General features: G+C 49.5%; 10 non-coding genes across 10 annotated transcripts; all 10 read right to left on the bottom strand.

The window, feature by feature from the left end:
* Positions 1-401: 401 nt before the first annotated feature.
* On the bottom strand, positions 402-517 carry LOC138268833 (U5 spliceosomal RNA). Its single transcript, XR_011200132.1, has one exon. It is a non-coding gene; the product is annotated as a U5 spliceosomal RNA (small nuclear RNA).
* A 1,285-nt stretch (positions 518-1,802) lies between these two features.
* LOC138268919 (U5 spliceosomal RNA) lies at positions 1,803-1,918 on the bottom strand. Its single transcript, XR_011200206.1, has one exon. It is a non-coding gene; the product is annotated as a U5 spliceosomal RNA (small nuclear RNA).
* Positions 1,919-4,131: 2,213 nt separating this feature from the next.
* Positions 4,132-4,247, bottom strand: LOC138268778 (U5 spliceosomal RNA). Its single transcript, XR_011200078.1, has one exon. It is a non-coding gene; the product is annotated as a U5 spliceosomal RNA (small nuclear RNA).
* A 1,283-nt stretch (positions 4,248-5,530) lies between these two features.
* Positions 5,531-5,646, bottom strand: LOC138268787 (U5 spliceosomal RNA). The gene has a single exon (XR_011200087.1). It is a non-coding gene; the product is annotated as a U5 spliceosomal RNA (small nuclear RNA).
* A 1,266-nt stretch (positions 5,647-6,912) lies between these two features.
* LOC138268840 (U5 spliceosomal RNA) lies at positions 6,913-7,028 on the bottom strand. The gene has a single exon (XR_011200138.1). It is a non-coding gene; the product is annotated as a U5 spliceosomal RNA (small nuclear RNA).
* Positions 7,029-8,307: 1,279 nt separating this feature from the next.
* On the bottom strand, positions 8,308-8,423 carry LOC138268777 (U5 spliceosomal RNA). The gene has a single exon (XR_011200077.1). It is a non-coding gene; the product is annotated as a U5 spliceosomal RNA (small nuclear RNA).
* A 1,283-nt stretch (positions 8,424-9,706) lies between these two features.
* Positions 9,707-9,822, bottom strand: LOC138268785 (U5 spliceosomal RNA). The gene has a single exon (XR_011200085.1). It is a non-coding gene; the product is annotated as a U5 spliceosomal RNA (small nuclear RNA).
* A 1,283-nt stretch (positions 9,823-11,105) lies between these two features.
* LOC138268821 (U5 spliceosomal RNA) lies at positions 11,106-11,221 on the bottom strand. Its single transcript, XR_011200120.1, has one exon. It is a non-coding gene; the product is annotated as a U5 spliceosomal RNA (small nuclear RNA).
* Positions 11,222-12,504: 1,283 nt separating this feature from the next.
* Positions 12,505-12,620, bottom strand: LOC138268832 (U5 spliceosomal RNA). The gene has a single exon (XR_011200131.1). It is a non-coding gene; the product is annotated as a U5 spliceosomal RNA (small nuclear RNA).
* Positions 12,621-14,840: 2,220 nt separating this feature from the next.
* LOC138268865 (U5 spliceosomal RNA) lies at positions 14,841-14,956 on the bottom strand. The gene has a single exon (XR_011200162.1). It is a non-coding gene; the product is annotated as a U5 spliceosomal RNA (small nuclear RNA).
* Positions 14,957-16,081: the final 1,125 nt, after the last annotated feature.

The raw sequence follows: 16,081 nt of genomic DNA, 5'->3' as shown, positions 1-16,081 counted from the left end.
GAGGGAGCCAGCCCAGGACTAGCCATCTTTACACCTCCCAAGGTACCCAGAACTAGCCTCCTGTATACCTCCAGGGGCACCAATAACGGGCAAGCCCTATGAAAAGCACAGCCTGAGTGTTGGTGGCCACCTGTGAAAAGTAGGGTGACCCCTGGCCTGCTGGCAGCAGAGATGTTGGGAGCAGAGACAATCTAATGCCTGCTGTTGTGATGATTCAAGACAGCCAAGAAAAGCGGCCTCACGCTCCGCAGAAATTCTTTCCCATGAGCCACCTGGCCTATGCAAATGAGTAGACAGCAGGCCTCAGAACAAAACACCAACTTCCTCTCGCAAAGGAAACAGCAGACAGCCCACAGGTGTACCCCAACTGCTAGCACTTTTGTCTTCCACAAACAATAAACAGCCTCACCTGTGGCAAGGCCTCAAAAAATTGAATGAAACTCGTAAACGTTCCTCTCCACGGAAATCTTTAGCAAAAGACGAAAGATTTATTCGTTTTGAAGAGAAACCCGAGTGTGTTACAAGCTGAGCCTAGCATGGCATGTGGCGCCACAAACAGAGACCCTGCCATTGCGAGGGCGAGGGTCAGAGAGGTGGCTTTTTCGTCCTACTTAACAGGGCAAGAACCACAGGGGAAAGCAAAACAGCCCAAAAGTTCAAGGCCCCTGCTTCAAGTAGAGAAAGAAAAAATGGTGGACCGTTTTCAGAGTTCTGTCTGGGCATATGCAAATTTCGGTGGCACTCGCCTCAGCTGATTGGCCAGGGTGAGTCTGCTGGGCAGGGAAAACGGAAAGCTGGAGGCAGGCTGTAAGTGAAGTGGGCGAGCAGGGAAACGTTTTTCTATAGATTGTGTGTATTGAATGCCACTGATGCCACAGTAAGGCTTTGCAGCGCTAATAGTATTCCCATTAGACACCACCCAGGTACGCAGCAGCAGGCAGGTGCAAATAAGGGAATACCGAGCAGAAGCTGAGGTATCAATGGTAAATGCTGGCTTTTTTTTCTCCGTGCAATGCTTTCCTGACACGGTTATCTTCTGGTAGATTTTGCCAGACATTTGTGTGCAGTGTTAAAGCAATTAGACAGAATGTTGAACCCAGTTCTGCTGCAAAAGAGTGCTGCTTACCTTCCCATGGCCTCAGAGGCAGCACACTTTAAATCAGCTCGGCCTGCCTGTATCACTATCCCTTTCGGTTTTGAGTCACTCTCTGGGCCTTTTGTCTCCATGATAATTTACCCTTTCCTGCACTAACCATCCCATCCAAATGCAGTGGGCCACCACCATGCTCCAGAACATGTCATGTGCTTTCTGGCACATCCTCTAGCTGAGCCTGAATCTAAAAGGATCTAGCTAGCTAGGCCAGAGTCACAAGCCAGACACCTCCTTTCAAAAGAATCTGAGAGGGAGCCAGCCCAGGACAAGCCATCTTTACACCTCCCAAGATACCCAGAACTAGCCTCCTGTATCCCTCCAGGGGCACCAATAACGAGCAAGCCCCATGAAAAGCACAGCCTGAGTGTTGGTGGCCACCTGTGAAAAGTAGTGTGACCCCTGGCCTGCTGGCAGCAGAGATGTTGGGAGCAGAGACAATCTAATGCCTGCTGTTGTGATGATTCAAGACAGCCAAGAAAAGCGGCCTCACGCTCCGCAGAAATTCTTTCCCATGAGCCACCTGGCCTATGCAAATGAGTAGACAGCAGGCCTCAGAACAAAACACCTACTTCTTCTCGCAAAGGAAACAGCAGACAGCTCACAGGTGTACCCCAACTGCTAGCACTTTTGTCTTCAACAAACAATAAACAGCCTCACCTGTGGCAAGGCTTCAAAAAATTGAATGAAACTCGTAAACGTTCCTCTCCACGGAAATCTTTAGTAAAAGGCGAAAGATTTATTCGTTTTGAAGAGAAACCCGAGTGTGTTACAAGCTGAGCCTAGCAGGGCATGTGGCGCCACAAACAGAGACCCTGCCATTGCGAGGGCGAGGGTCCGAGAGGTGGTTTTTTCGTCCTACTTAACAGGGCAAGAACCACAGGAGAAAGCAAAACAGCCCAAAAGTTCAAGGCCCCTCCTTCAAGTAGAGAAAGAAAAAATGGTGGACCGTTTTCAGAGTTCTGTCTGGGCATATGCAAATTTCGGTGGCACTCGCCTCAGCTGATTGGCCAGGGTGAGTCTGCTGGGCAGGGAAAACGGAAAGCTGGAGGCAGGTTGTAAGTGAAGTGGGCGAGCAGGGAAACGTTTTTCTATAGATTGTGGCCCGTATTTATACTCCGTTTGCGACGAATTAGCGTCGTTTTTTTCGACGCAAATTCGGCGCAAAACTAACGCCATATTTATACTTTGGCGTTAGACACGTCTAGCGCCAAAGTATGGGCAAATAGCGTCCTTTTATTGCGTGAACGCCTTCCTTGCGTTAATGAGATGCAAGGAAGGCGTTCCCGTCTAAAAAAATGACGGCGACGCAAATGCGTCGTATTTATACTCCCGGGCAAAAATCACGCCCGGGAGGTGGCGGGTCAAAAAACCCCGCATTTGCGCCACTATTTAACGCCTGGGTCAGGGTAGGCGTTAAGAGGCCTGTGGGCTCAAAATGAGCCCACAGGTGCCCTCCCCTGCCCCCAGGGACCCCCCCTGCCACCCCTGCCCACCCCAGGAGGGCACCCAAGGATGGAGGGACCCACCCCAGGGACATTCAGGTAAGTTCAGGTAAGTATAATTTTTTATATTTTTTATTTTTTTTTGGGTGGCATAGGGGGGCCTTATTTGTGCCCCCCTACATGCCACTATGCCCAATGACCATGCCCAGGGGACATAAGTCCCCTGGGCATGGCCATTGGGCAAGGGGGCATGACTCCTGTCTTTACTAAGACAGGAGTCATTTAAATGGCGTCTAGGCGTCGAAAATAATGGCGCAAATCTGGTTGAGGCGATTTTTTTGCCTCAACCTGACTTGCCCCATTTTAAGACGCCCTAACGCCATTTTCCCCCTACGCCGGCGCTGCCTGGTCTACGTGGGTTTTTTCCACGCACACCAGGCAGCGGCGGTCTGCTAGCGCCGGCTAACGCCATTCCATAAATACGGCGCCCGCATGGCGCTTCAGAATGGCGTTAGACGGCGCTAAATTTTTTCACGCTAAACTGCGTTAGCGCAGTTTAGCGTCAAAAAGTATAAATATGGGCCTGTGTGTATTAAATGCCACTGATGCCACGGTAAGGCTTTGCAGCGCTAATAGTATTCCCATTAGACACCACCCAGGCACGCAGCAGCAGGCAGGTGCAAATAAGGGAATACCGAGCAGAAGCTGAGGTATCAATGGTAAATGCTGGCTTTTTTTCTCCCTGCAATGCTTTCCTGACACGGTTATCTTCTGGTAGATTTTGCCAGACATTTGTGTGCAGTGTTAAAGCAATTAGACAGAATGTTGAACCCAGTTCTGCTGCAAAAGAGTGCTGCTTACCTTCCCATGGCCTCAGAGGCAGCACACTTTAAAGCAGCTCGGCCTGCCTGTATCACTATCCCTTTCGGTTGGAGTCACTTTCTGGGCCTTTTGTCTCCATGATAATGTACCCTTTCCTGCACTAACCATCCCATCCAAATGCAGTGGGCCACCACCATGCTCCAGAACATGTCATGTGCTTTCTGGCACATCCTCTAGCTGAGCCTGAATCTAAAAGGATCTAGCTAGCTAGGCCAGAGTCACAAGCCAGACATCTCCTTTCAAAAGAATCTGAGAGGGAGCCAGCCCAGAACTAGCCATCTTTACACCTCCCAAGGTACCCAGAACTAGCCTCCTGTATACCTCCAGGGGCACCAATAACGGGCAAGCCCTATGAAAAGCACAGCCTGAGTGTTGGTGGCCACCTGTGAAAAGTAGGGTGACCCCTGGCCTGCTGGCAGCAGAGATGTTGGGAGCAGAGACAATCTAATGCCTGCTGTTGTGATGATTCAAGACAGCCAAGAAAAGCGGCCTCACGCTCCGCAGAAATTCTTTCCCATGAGCCACCTGGCCTATGCAAATGAGTAGACAGCAGGCCTCAGAACAAAACACCAACTTCCTCTCGCAAAGGAAACAGCAGACAGCCCACAGGTGTACCCCAACTGCTAGCACTTTTGTCTTCAACAAACAATAAACAGCCTCACCTGTGGCAAGGCCTCAAAAAATTGAATGAAACTCGTAAACGTTCCTCTCCACGGAAATCTTTAGTAAAAGGCAAAAGATTTATTCATTTTGAAGAGAAACCCGAGTGTGTTACAAGCTGAGCCTAGCAGGGCATGTGGCGCCACAAACAGAGACTCTGCCATTGCGAGGGCGAGGGTCCGAGAGGTGGTTTTTTCGTCCTACTTAACAGGGCAAGAACCACAGGGGAAAGCAAAACAGCCCAAAAGTTCAAGGCCCCTGCTTCAAGTAGAGAAAGAAAAAATGGTGGACCGTTTTCAGAGTTCTGTCTGGGCATATGCAAATTTCGGTGGCACTCGCCTCAGCTGATTGGCCAGGGTGAGTCTGCTGGGCAGGGAAAACGGAAAGCTGGAGGCAGGCTGTAAGTGAAGTGGGCGAGCAGGGAAACGTTTTTCTATAGATTGTGTGTATTGAATGCCACTGATGCCACAGTAAGGCTTTGCAGCGCTAATAGTATTCCCATTAGACACCACCCAGGTACGCAGCAGCAGGCAGGTGCAAGTAAGGGAATACCGAGCAGAAGCTGAGGTATCAATGGTAAATGCTGGCTTTTTTTCTCCCTGCAATGCTTTCCTGACACGGTTATCTTCTGGTAGATTTTGCCAGACATTTGTGTGCAGTGTTAAAGCAATTAGACAGAATGTTGAACCCAGTTCTGCTGCAAAAGAGTGCTGCTTACCTTCACATGGCCTCAGAGGCAGCACACTTTAAAGCAGCTCGGCCTGCCTGTATCACTATCCCTTTCGGTTGGAGTCACTCTCTGGGCCTTTTGTCTCCATGATAATTTACCCTTTCCTGCACTAAGCATCCCATCCAAATGCAGTGGGCCACCACCATGCTCCAGAAAATATCATGTGCTTTCTGGCACATCCTCTAGCTGAGCCTGAATCTAAAAGGATCTAGCTAGCTAGGCCAGAGTCACAAGCCAGACACCTCCTTTCAAAAGAATCTGAGAGGGAGCCAGCCCAGAACTAGCCATCTTTACACCTCCCAAAGTACCCAGAACTAGCCTCCTGTATACCTCCAGGAGCACCAATAACGGGCAAGCCCTATGAAAAGCACAGCCTGAGTGTTGGTGGCCACCTGTGAAAAGTAGGTTGACTCCTGGCCTGCTGGCAGCAGAGATGTTGGGAGCAGAGACAATCTAATGCCTGCTGTTGTGATGATTCAAGACAGCCAAGAAAAGCGGCCTCACGCTCCGCAGAAATTCTTTCCCATGAGCCACCTGGCCTATGCAAATGAGTAGACAGCAGGCCTCAGAACAAAACACCAACTTCCTCTCGCAAAGGAAACAGCAGACAGCCCACAGGTGTACCCCAACTGCTAGCACTTTTGTCTTCAACAAACAATAAACAGCCTCACCTGTGGCAAGGACTCAAAAAATTGAATGAAACTCGTAAACGTTCCTCTCCACGGAAATCTTTAGTAAAAGGCAAAAGATTTATTCGTTTTGAAGAGAAACCCGAGTGTGTTACAAGCTGAGCCTAGCAGGGCATGTGGCGCCACAAACAGAGACTCTGCCATTGCGAGTGCGAGGGTCCGAGAGGTGGTTTTTTCGTCCTACTTAACAGGGCAAGAACCACAGGGGAAAGCAAAACAGCCCAAAAGTTCAAAGCCCCTGCTTCAAGTAGAGAAAGAAAAAATGGTGGACCGTTTTCAGAGTTCTGTCTGGGCATATGCAAATATCGGTGGCACTCGCCTCAGCTGATTGGCCAGGGTGAGTCTGCTGGGCAGGGAAAACGGAAAGCTGGAGGCAGGCTGTAATTGAAGTGGGCGAGCAGGGAAACGTTTTTCTATAGATTGTGTGTATTGAATGCCACTGATGCCACAGTAAGGCTTTGCAGCGCTAATAGTATTCCCATTAGACACCACCCAGGTACGCAGCAGCAGGCAGGTGCAAATAAGGGAATACCGAGCAGAAGCTGAGGTATCAATGGTAAATGCTGGCTTTTTTTCTCCCTGCAATGCTTTCCTGACACGGTTATCTTCTGGTAGATTGTGTGCAGTGTTAAAGCAATTAGACAGAATGTTGAACCCAGTTCTGCTGCAAAAGAGTGCTGCTTACCTTCCCATGGCCTCAGAGGCAGCACACTTTAAAGCAGCTCGGCCTGCCTGTATCACTATCCCTTTCGGTTGGAGTCACTCTCTGGGCCTTTTGTCTCCATGATAATTTACCCTTTCCTGCACTAACCATCCCATCCAAATGCAGTGGGCCACCACCATGCTCCAGAAAATGTCATGTGCTTTCTGGCACATCCTCTAGCTGAGCCTGAATCTAAAAGGATCTAGCTAGCTAGGCCAGAGTCACAAGCCAGACACCTCCTTTCAAAAGAATCTGAGAGGGAGCCAGCCCAGGACTAGCCATCTTTACACCTCCCAAGGTACCCATAGCCTCCTTTATACCTCCAGGGGCACCAATAACAGACAAGCCCTATGAAAAGCACAGCCTGACTGTTGGTGGCCACCTGTGAAAAGTAGGGTGACCCCTGGCCTGCTGGCAGCAGAGATGTTGGGAGCAGAGACAATCTAATGCCTGCTGTTGTGATGATTCAAGACAGCCAAGAAAAGCGGCCTCACGCTCCGCAGAAATTCTTTCCCATGAGCCACCTGGCCTATGCAAATGAGTAGACAGCAGGCCTCAGAACAAAACACCAACTTCCTCTCGCAAAGGAAACAGCAGACAGCCCACAGGTGTACCCCAACTGCTATCACTTTTGTCTTCAACAAACAATAAACAGCCTCACCTGTGGCAAGGCCTCAAAAAATTGAATGAAACTCGTAAACATTACTCTCCACGGAAATGTTTAGTAAAAGGCGAAAGATTTATTCGTTTTGAAGAGAAACCCGAGTGTGTTACAAGCTGAGCCTAGCAGGGCATGTGGCGCCACAAACAGAGACTCTGCCATTGCGAGGGCGAGGGTCCGAGAGGTGGTTTTTTCGTCCTACTTAACAGGGCAAGAACCAGAGGGGAAAGCAAAACAGCCCAAAAGTTCAAGGCCCCTGCTTCAAGTAGAGAAAGAAAAAATGGTGGACCGTTTTCAGAGTTCTGTCTGGGCATATGCAAATTTCGGTGGCACTCGCCTCAGCTGATTGGCCAGGGTGAGTCTGGTGGGCAGGGAAAACGGAAAGCTGGAGGCAGGCTGTAAGTGAAGTGGGCGAGCAGGGAAACGTTTTTCTATAGATTGTGTGTATTGAATGCCACTGATGCCACATTAAGGCTTTGCAGCGCTAATAGTATTCCCATTAGACACCACCCAGGTACGCAGCAGCAGGCAGGTGCAAGTAAGGGAATACCGAGCAGAAGCTGAGGTATCAATGGTAAATGCTGGCTTTTTTTCTCCCTGCAATGCTTTCCTGACACGGTTATCTTCTGGTAGATTTTGCCAGACATTTGTGTGCAGTGTTAAAGCAATTAGACAGAATGTTGAACCCAGCTCTGCTGCAAAAGAGTGCTGCTTACCTTCCCATGCCCTCAGAGGCAGCACACTTTAAAGCAGCTCGGCCTGCCTGTATCACTATCCCTTTCGGTTGGAGTCACTCTCTGGGCCTTTTGTCTCCATGATAATTTACCCTTTCCTGCACGAACCATCCCATCCAAATGCAGTGGGCCACCACCATGCTCCAGAAAATGTCATGTGCTTTCTGGCACATCCTCTAGCTGAGCCTGAATCTAAAAGGATCTAGCTAGCTAGGCCAGAGTCACAAGCCAGACACCTCCTTTCAAAAGAATCTGAGAGGGAGCCAGCCCAGGACTAGCCATCTTTACACCTCCCAAGGTACCCATAGCCTCCTTTATACCTCCAGGGGCACCAATAACAGACAAGCCCTATGAAAAGCACAGCCTGACTGTTGGTGGCCACCTGTGAAAAGTAGGGTGACCCCTGGCCTGCTGGCAGCAGAGATGTTGGGTGCAGAGACAATCTAATGCCTGCTGTTGTGATGATTCAAGACAGCCAAGAAAAGCGGCCTCACGCTCCGCAGAAATTCTTTCCCATGAGCCACCTGGCCTATGCAAATGAGTAGACAGCAGGCCTCAGAACAAAACACCAACTTCCTCTCGCAAAGGAAACAGCAGACAGCCCACAGGTGTACCCCAACTGCTAGCACTTTTGTCTTCAACAAACAATAAACAGCCTCACCTGTGGCAAGGCCTCAAAAAATTGAATGAAACTCGTAAACGTTCCTCTCCACGGAAATCTTTAGTAAAAGGCAAAAGATTTATTCATTTTGAAGAGAAACCCGAGTGTGTTACAAGCTGAGCCTAGCAGGGCATGTGGCGCCACAAACAGAGACTCTGCCATTGCGAGGGCGAGGGTCCGAGAGGTGGTTTTTTCGTCCTACTTAACAGGGCAAGAACCACAGGGGAAAGCAAAACAGCCCAAAAGTTCAAGGCCCCTGCTTCAAGTAGAGAAAGAAAAAATGGTGGACCGTTTTCAGAGTTCTGTCTGGGCATATGCAAATTTCGGTGGCACTCGCCTCAGCTGATTGGCCAGGGTGAGTCTGCTGGGCAGGGAAAACGGAAAGCTGGAGGCAGGCTGTAAGTGAAGTGGGCGAGCAGGGAAACGTTTTTCTATAGATTGTGTGTATTGAATGCCACTGATGCCACAGTAAGGCTTTGCAGCGCTAATAGTATTCCCATTAGACACCACCCAGGTACGCAGCAGCAGGCAGGTGCAAGTAAGGGAATACCGAGCAGAAGCTGAGGTATCAATGGTAAATGCTGGCTTTTTTTCTCCCTGCAATGCTTTCCTGACACGGTTATCTTCTGGTAGATTTTGCCAGACATTTGTGTGCAGTGTTAAAGCAATTAGACAGAATGTTGAACCCAGTTCTGCTGCAAAAGAGTGCTGCTTACCTTCACATGGCCTCAGAGGCAGCACACTTTAAAGCAGCTCGGCCTGCCTGTATCACTTTCCCTTTCGGTTGGCGTCACTCGCTAGGCCTTTTGTCTCCATGATAATTTACCCTTTCCTGCACTAAGCATCCCATCCAAATGCAGTGGGCCACCACCATGCTCCAGAAAATATCATGTGCTTTCTGGCACATCCTCTAGCTGAGCCTGAATCTAAAAGGATCTAGCTAGCTAGGCCAGAGTCACAAGCCAGACACCTCCTTTCAAAAGAATCTGAGAGGGAGCCAGCCCAGAACTAGCCATCTTTACACCTCCCAAGGTACCCAGAACTAGCCTCCTGTATACCTCCAGGAGCACCAATAACGGGCAAGCCCTATGAAAAGCACAGCCTGAGTGTTGGTGGCCACCTGTGAAAAGTAGGTTGACTCCTGGCCTGCTGGCAGCAGAGATGTTGGGAGCAGAGACAATCTAATGCCTGCTGTTGTGATGATTCAAGACAGCCAAGAAAAGCGGCCTCACGCTCCGCAGAAATTCTTTCCCATGAGCCACCTGGCCTATGCAAATGAGTAGACAGCAGGCCTCAGAACAAAACACCAACTTCCTCTCGCAAAGGAAACAGCAGACAGCCCACAGGTGTACCCCAACTGCTAGCACTTTTGTCTTCAACAAACAATAAACAGCCTCACCTGTGGCAAGGACTCAAAAAATTGAATGAAACTCGTAAACGTTCCTCTCCACGGAAATCTTTAGTAAAAGGCGAAAGATTTATTCGTTTTGAAGAGAAACCCGAGTGTGTTACAAGCTGAGCCTAGCAGGGCATGTGGCGCCACAAACAGAGACTCTGCCATTGCGAGGGCGAGGGTCAGAGAGGTGGTTTTTTCGTCCTACTTAACAGGGCAAGAACCAGAGGGGAAAGCAAAACAGCCCAAAAGTTCAAGGCCCCTGCTTCAAGTAGAGAAAGAAAAAATGGTGGACCGTTTTCAGAGTTCTGTCTGGGCATATGCAAATTTCGGTGGCACTCGCCTCAGCTGATTGGCCAGGGTGAGTCTGCTGGGCAGGGAAAACAGAAAGCTGGAGGCAGGCTGTAAGTGAAGTGGGCGAGCAGGGAAATGTTTTTCTATAGATTGTGTGTATTGAATGCCACTGATGCCACAGTAAGAATTTGCAGCGCTAATAGTATTCCCATTAGACACCACCCAGGTACGCAGCAGCAGGCAGGTGCAAATAAGGGAATACCGAGCAGAAGCTGAGGTATCAATGGTAAATGCTGGCTTTTTTTCTCCCTGCAATGCTTTCCTGACACGGTTATCTTCTGGTAGATTTTGCCAGACATTTGTGTGCAGTGTTAAAGCAATTAGACAGAATGTTGAACCCAGTTCTGCTGCAAAAGAGTGCTGCTTACCTTCTCATGGCCTCAGAGGCAGCACACTTTAAAGCAGCTCGGCCTGCCTGTATCACTATCCCTTTCGGTTGGAGTCACTCTCTGGGCCTTTTGTCTCCATGATAATTTACCCTTTCCTGCACTAACCATCGCATCCAAATGCAGTGGGCCACCACCATGCTCCAGAAAATGTCATGTGCTTTCAGGCACATCCTCTAGCTGAGCCTGAATCTAAAAGGATCTAGCTAGCTAGGCCAGAGTCACAAGCCAGACACCTCCTTTCAAAAAAATCTGAGTGAGAGCCAGCCCAGGACTAGCCATCTTTACACCTCCCAAGGTACCCAGAACTAGCCTCCTGTATACCTCCAGGGGCACCAATAACGGGCAAGCCCTATGAAAAGCACAGCCTGAGTGTTGGTGGCCACCTGTGAAAAGTAGGGTGACCCCTGGCCTGCTGGCAGCAGAGATGTTGGGAGCAGAGACAATCTAATGCCTGCTGTTGTGATGATTCAAGACAGCCAAGAAAAGCGGCCTCACGCTCCGCAGAAATTCTTTCCCATGAGCCACCTGGCCTATGCAAATGAGACGACAGCAGGCCTCAGAACAAAACACCAACTTCCTCTCGCAAAGGAAACAGCAGACAGCCCACAGGTGTACCCCAACTGCTAGCACTTTTGTCTTCAACAAACAATAAACAGCCTCACCTGTGGCAAGGCCTCAAAAAATTGAATGAAACTCGTAAACGTTCCTCTCCACGGAAATCTTTAGTAAAAGGCGGAAGATTTATTCGTTTTGAAGAGAAACCCGAGTGTGTTACAAGCTGAGCCTAGCAGGGCATGTGGCGCCACAAACAGAGACTCTGCCATTGCGAGGGCGAGGGTCCGAGAGGTAGTTTTTTCGTCCTACTTAACAGGGCAAGAACCACAGGGGAAAGCAAAACAGCCCAAAAGTTCAAGGCCCCTGCTTCAAGTAGAGAAAGAAAAAATGGTGGACCATTTTCAGAGTTCTGTCTGGGCATATGCAAATTTTGGTGGCACTCGCCTCAGCTGATTGGCCAGGGTGAGTCTGCTGGGCAGGGAAAACGGAAAGCAGGAGGCAGGCTGTAAGTGAAGTGGGCGAGCAGGGAAACGTTTTTCTATAGATTGTGTGTATTGAATGCCACTGATGCCACAGTAAGGCTTTGCAGCGCTAATAGTTTTCCCATTAGACACCACCCAGGTACGCAGAAGCAGGCAGGTGCAAGTAAGGGAATACCGAGCAAAAGCTGAGGTATCAATGGTAAATGCTGGCTTTTTTTCTCCCTGCAATGCTTTCCTGACACGGTTATCTTCTGGTAGATTTTGCCAGACATTTGTGTGCAGTGTTAAAGCAATTAGACAGAATGTTGAACCCAGTTCTGCTGCAAAAGAGTGCTGCTTACCTTCCCATGGCCTCAGAGGCAGCACACTATAAAGCAGCTCGGCCTGCCTGTATCAATATCCCTTTCGGTTGGAGTCACTCTCTGGGCCTTTTGTCTCCATGATAATTTACCCTTTCGTGCACTAACCATCCCATCCAAATGCAGTGGGCCACCACCATGCTCCAGAACATGTCATGTGCTTTCTGGCACATCCTCTAGCTAAGCCTGAATTTAAAAGGATCTAGCTAGCTAGGCCAGACTCACAAGCCAGACGCCTCCTTTCAAAGAAATCTGAGAGGGAGCAAGCCCAGGACCAGCCATCTTTACACCTCTCAAGTTACCCAGAACTAGCCTCCTGTATACCTCCATGGGCACTAATCACGGGCAAGCCCTATGAAAAGCACAGCCTGAGTGTTGGTGGCCACCTGTGAAAAGTAGGGTGACTCCTGGCCTGCTGGCAGCAGAGATGTTGGGAGCAGAGACAATCTAATGCCTGCTGTTGTGATGATTCAAGACAGCCAAGAAAAGCGGCCTCACGCTCCGCAGAAATTCTTTCCCATGAGCCACCTGGCCTATGCAAATGAGTAGACAGCAGGCCTCAGAACAAAACACCAACTTCCTCTCGCAAAGGAAACAGCAGACAGCCCACAGGTGTACCCCAACTGCTAGCCCTTTTGTCTTCAACAAACAATAAACAGCCTCACCTGTGGCAAGGCCTCAAAAAATTGAATGAAACTCGGAAACGTTCCTCTCCACGGAAATCTTTAGTAAAAGACAAAAGATTTATTTGTTTTGAAGAGAAACCCGAGTGTGTTACAAGCTGAGCCTAGCAGGGCATGTGGCGCCACAAACAGAGACTCTGCCATTGCGAGGGCGAGGGTCCGAGAGGTGGTTTTTTCGTCCTACTTAACAGGGCAAGAACCACAGGGGAAAGCAAAACAGCCCAAAAGTTCATGGCCCCTGCTTCAAGTAGAGAAAGAAAAAATGGTGGACCGTTTTCAGAGTTCTGTCTGGGCATATGCAAATTTCAGTGGCACTCGCATCAGCTGATTGGCCAGGGTGAGTCTGCTGGGCAGGGAAAACGGAAAGCTGGAGGCAGGCTGTAAGTGAAGTGGGTGAGCAGGGAAACGTTTTTCTATAGATTGTGGCCCATATTTATACTTTTTGACGCTAAACTGCGCTAACGCAGTTTAGCGTCAAAAAGTTTTGCGCCGTCTAACGCCATTCTGAAGCGCCATGCGGGCGCCGTATTTATGGAATGGCGTTAGACGGCGCAATCAGACCGGCGCTGCCTGGTTTGCGTGGGAAAAAACCACGTAGACCAGACAGCGCCGGCGTAGGGGGAAAATGGCGCATGGGCGTCTTAAAATGGGGCAAGTCAGGTTACGTCGAAAAAATCGTCTTAACCCGACTTGCGCCATTTTTTAACGACGCCCATCCCCCATCAACATGACTCCTATCATTGTAAAGATAGGAGTCATGCCCCCTTGCCCAATGGCCATGCCCAGGGGACTTCTGTCCCCTGGGCATGGTCATTGGGCATAGTGGCATGTAGGGGGGCACAAATCAGGCCCCCCTATGCCACAAAATATTATTAAAAAAAAAAATAATAAAACTTACCTGAACTTACCTGAATGTCCCTGGGGTGGGTCCCTCCAGCCTTGGGTGTCCTCCTGGGGTGGGCAAGGGTGTCAGGGGGGGTCCCTGGGGGCAGGGGAGGGCACTCTGGGCTCATTTTGAGCCCACTTGTCCCTTAACGCCATGCCTGACCCAGGCGTTAAAAAGCGGCGCAAATGCGCCGTTTTTAGCCACGCCCACTCCCGGGCGTCACTTTTGCCCGGGAGTATAAATACCACGTAAAGGCCTGGGAGTCATTTTTTAGACGGGAACGCCTCCCTTGCATATCATTAACGCAAGGAAGGGGTTCACGCTAAAAAATGACGCACATTCCGGGAACTTTGGCGCTATTCGCCTCTAACGCCATAGTATAAATATGGCGTTAGTTGGCGTTAGTTTTGCGTCGAAATTGCGTCAAAAAAAACGACGCAATTTCGGCGCAAACGGAGTATAAATATGGCCCTGTGTGTATTGAATGCCACTGATGCCACAGTAAGGCTTTGCAGCGCTAATAGTATTCCCATTAGACACCACCCAGGTACGCAGCAGCAGGCAGGTGCAAATAAAGGAATACCGAGCAGAAGCTGAGGTATCAATGGTAAATGCTGGCTTTTTTTCTCCTTGCAATGCTTTCCTGACACGGTTATCTTCTGGTAGATTTTGCCAGACATTTGTGTGCAGTGTTAAAGCAATTAGACAGAATGTTGAACCCAGTTCTGCTGCAAAAGAGTGCTGCTTACCTTCCCATGGCCTCAGAGGCAGCACACTTTAAAGCAGCTCGGCCTGCATGTATCACTATCCCTTTCGGTTGGAGTCACTCTCTGGGCCTTTTGTCTCCATGATAATTTACCCTTTCCTGCACTAAGCATCCCATCCAAATGCAGTGGGCCACCACCATGCTCCAGAAAATGTCATGTGCTTTCTGGCACATCCTCTAGCTGAGCCTGAATCTAAAAGGATCTAGCTAGCTAGGCCAGAGTCACAAGCCAGACACCTCCTTTCAAAAGAATCTGAGAGGGAGCCAGCCCAGGACTAGCCATCTTTACACCTCCCAAGGTACCCAGAACTAACCTCCTGTATACCTCCAGGGGCACCAATAACGGGCAAACCCTATGAAAAGCACAGCCTGAGTGTTGGTGGCCACCTGTGAAAAGTAGGGTGACCCCTGGCCTGCTGGCAGCAGAGATGTTGGGAGCAGAGACAATCTAATGCCTGCTGTTGTGATGATTCAAGACAGCGAAGAAAAGCAGCCTCACGCTCCGCAGAAATTCTTTCCCATGAGCCACCTGGCCTATGCAAATGAGTAGACAGAAGGCCTCAGAACAAAACACCAACTTCTTCTCGCAAAGGAACCAGCAGACAGCCCACAGGTGTACCCCAACTGCTAGCACTTTTGTCTTCAACAAACAATAAACAGCCTCACCTGTGGCAAGGCCTCAAAAAATTGAATGAAACTCGTAAACGTTCCTCTCCACGGAAATTTTTAGTAAAAGGTGAAAGATTTATTTGTTTTGAAGAGAAACCCGAGTGTGTTACAAGCTGAGCCCAGCAGGGCATGTGGCGCCACAAACAGAGACTCTGCCATTGCGAGGGCGAGGGTCCGAGAGGTGGTTTTTTCGCCCTACTTAACAGGGCAAGAACCACAGGGGAAAGCAAAACAGCCCAAAAGTTCAAGGCCCCTGCTTCAAGTAGAGAAAGAAAAAATGGTGGACCGTTTTCAGAGTTCTGTCTGGGCATATGCAAATTTCGGTGGCACTCCCCTCAGCTGATTGGCCAGGGTGAGTCTGCTGGGCAGGGAAAACGGAAAGCTGGTGGCAGGCTGTAAGTGAAGTGGGCAAGCAGGGAAACATTTTTCTATAGATTGTGTGTATTGAATGCCACTGATGCCACAGTAAGGCTTTGCAGCGCTAATAGTATTCCCATTAGACACCACCCAGGTACGCAGCAGCAGGCAGGTGCAAATAAGGGAATACCGAGCAGAAGCTGAGGTATCAATGGTAAATGCTGGCTTTTTTTCTCCCTGCAATGCTTTCCTGACACGGTTATCTTCTGGTAGATTTTGCCAGACATTTGTGTGCAGTGTTAAAGCAATTAGACAGAATGTTGAACCCAGTTCTGCTGCAAAAGAGTGCTGCTTACCTTCCCATGGCCTCAGAGGCAGCACACTTTAAAGCAGCTCGGCCTGCCTGTATCACTATCCCTTTCGGTTGGAGTCACTCTCTGGGCCTTTTGTCTCCATGATAATTTACCCTTTCCTGCACTAACCATCCCATCCAAATGCAGTGGGCCACCACCATGCTCCAGAAAATGTCATGTGCTTTCTGGCACATCCTCTAGCTGAGCCTGAATCTAAAAGGATCTAGCTAGCTAGGCCAGAGTCACAAGCCAGACACCTCCTTTCAAAAGAATCTGAGAGGGAGCCAGCCCAGAACTAGCCATCTTTACACCTCCCAAGGTACCCAGAACTAGCCTCCTGTATACCTCCAGGGGAACCAATAACGGGCAAGCCCTATGCAAAGCACAGCCTGAGTGTTGGTGGCCACCTGTGAAAAGTAGGATGACCCCTGGCCTGCTGGCAGCAGAGATGTTGGGAGCAGAGACAATCTAATGCCTGCTGTTGTGATGATTCAAGACAGCGAAGAAAAGCAGCCTCACG

Source organism: Pleurodeles waltl, chromosome 12 (genome assembly GCF_031143425.1).
Source record: "Pleurodeles waltl isolate 20211129_DDA chromosome 12, aPleWal1.hap1.20221129, whole genome shotgun sequence".
Taxonomy (NCBI): Eukaryota; Metazoa; Chordata; class Amphibia; order Caudata; family Salamandridae; genus Pleurodeles; species Pleurodeles waltl.
This window is presented reverse-complemented; position numbering and strand designations above follow the sequence as displayed.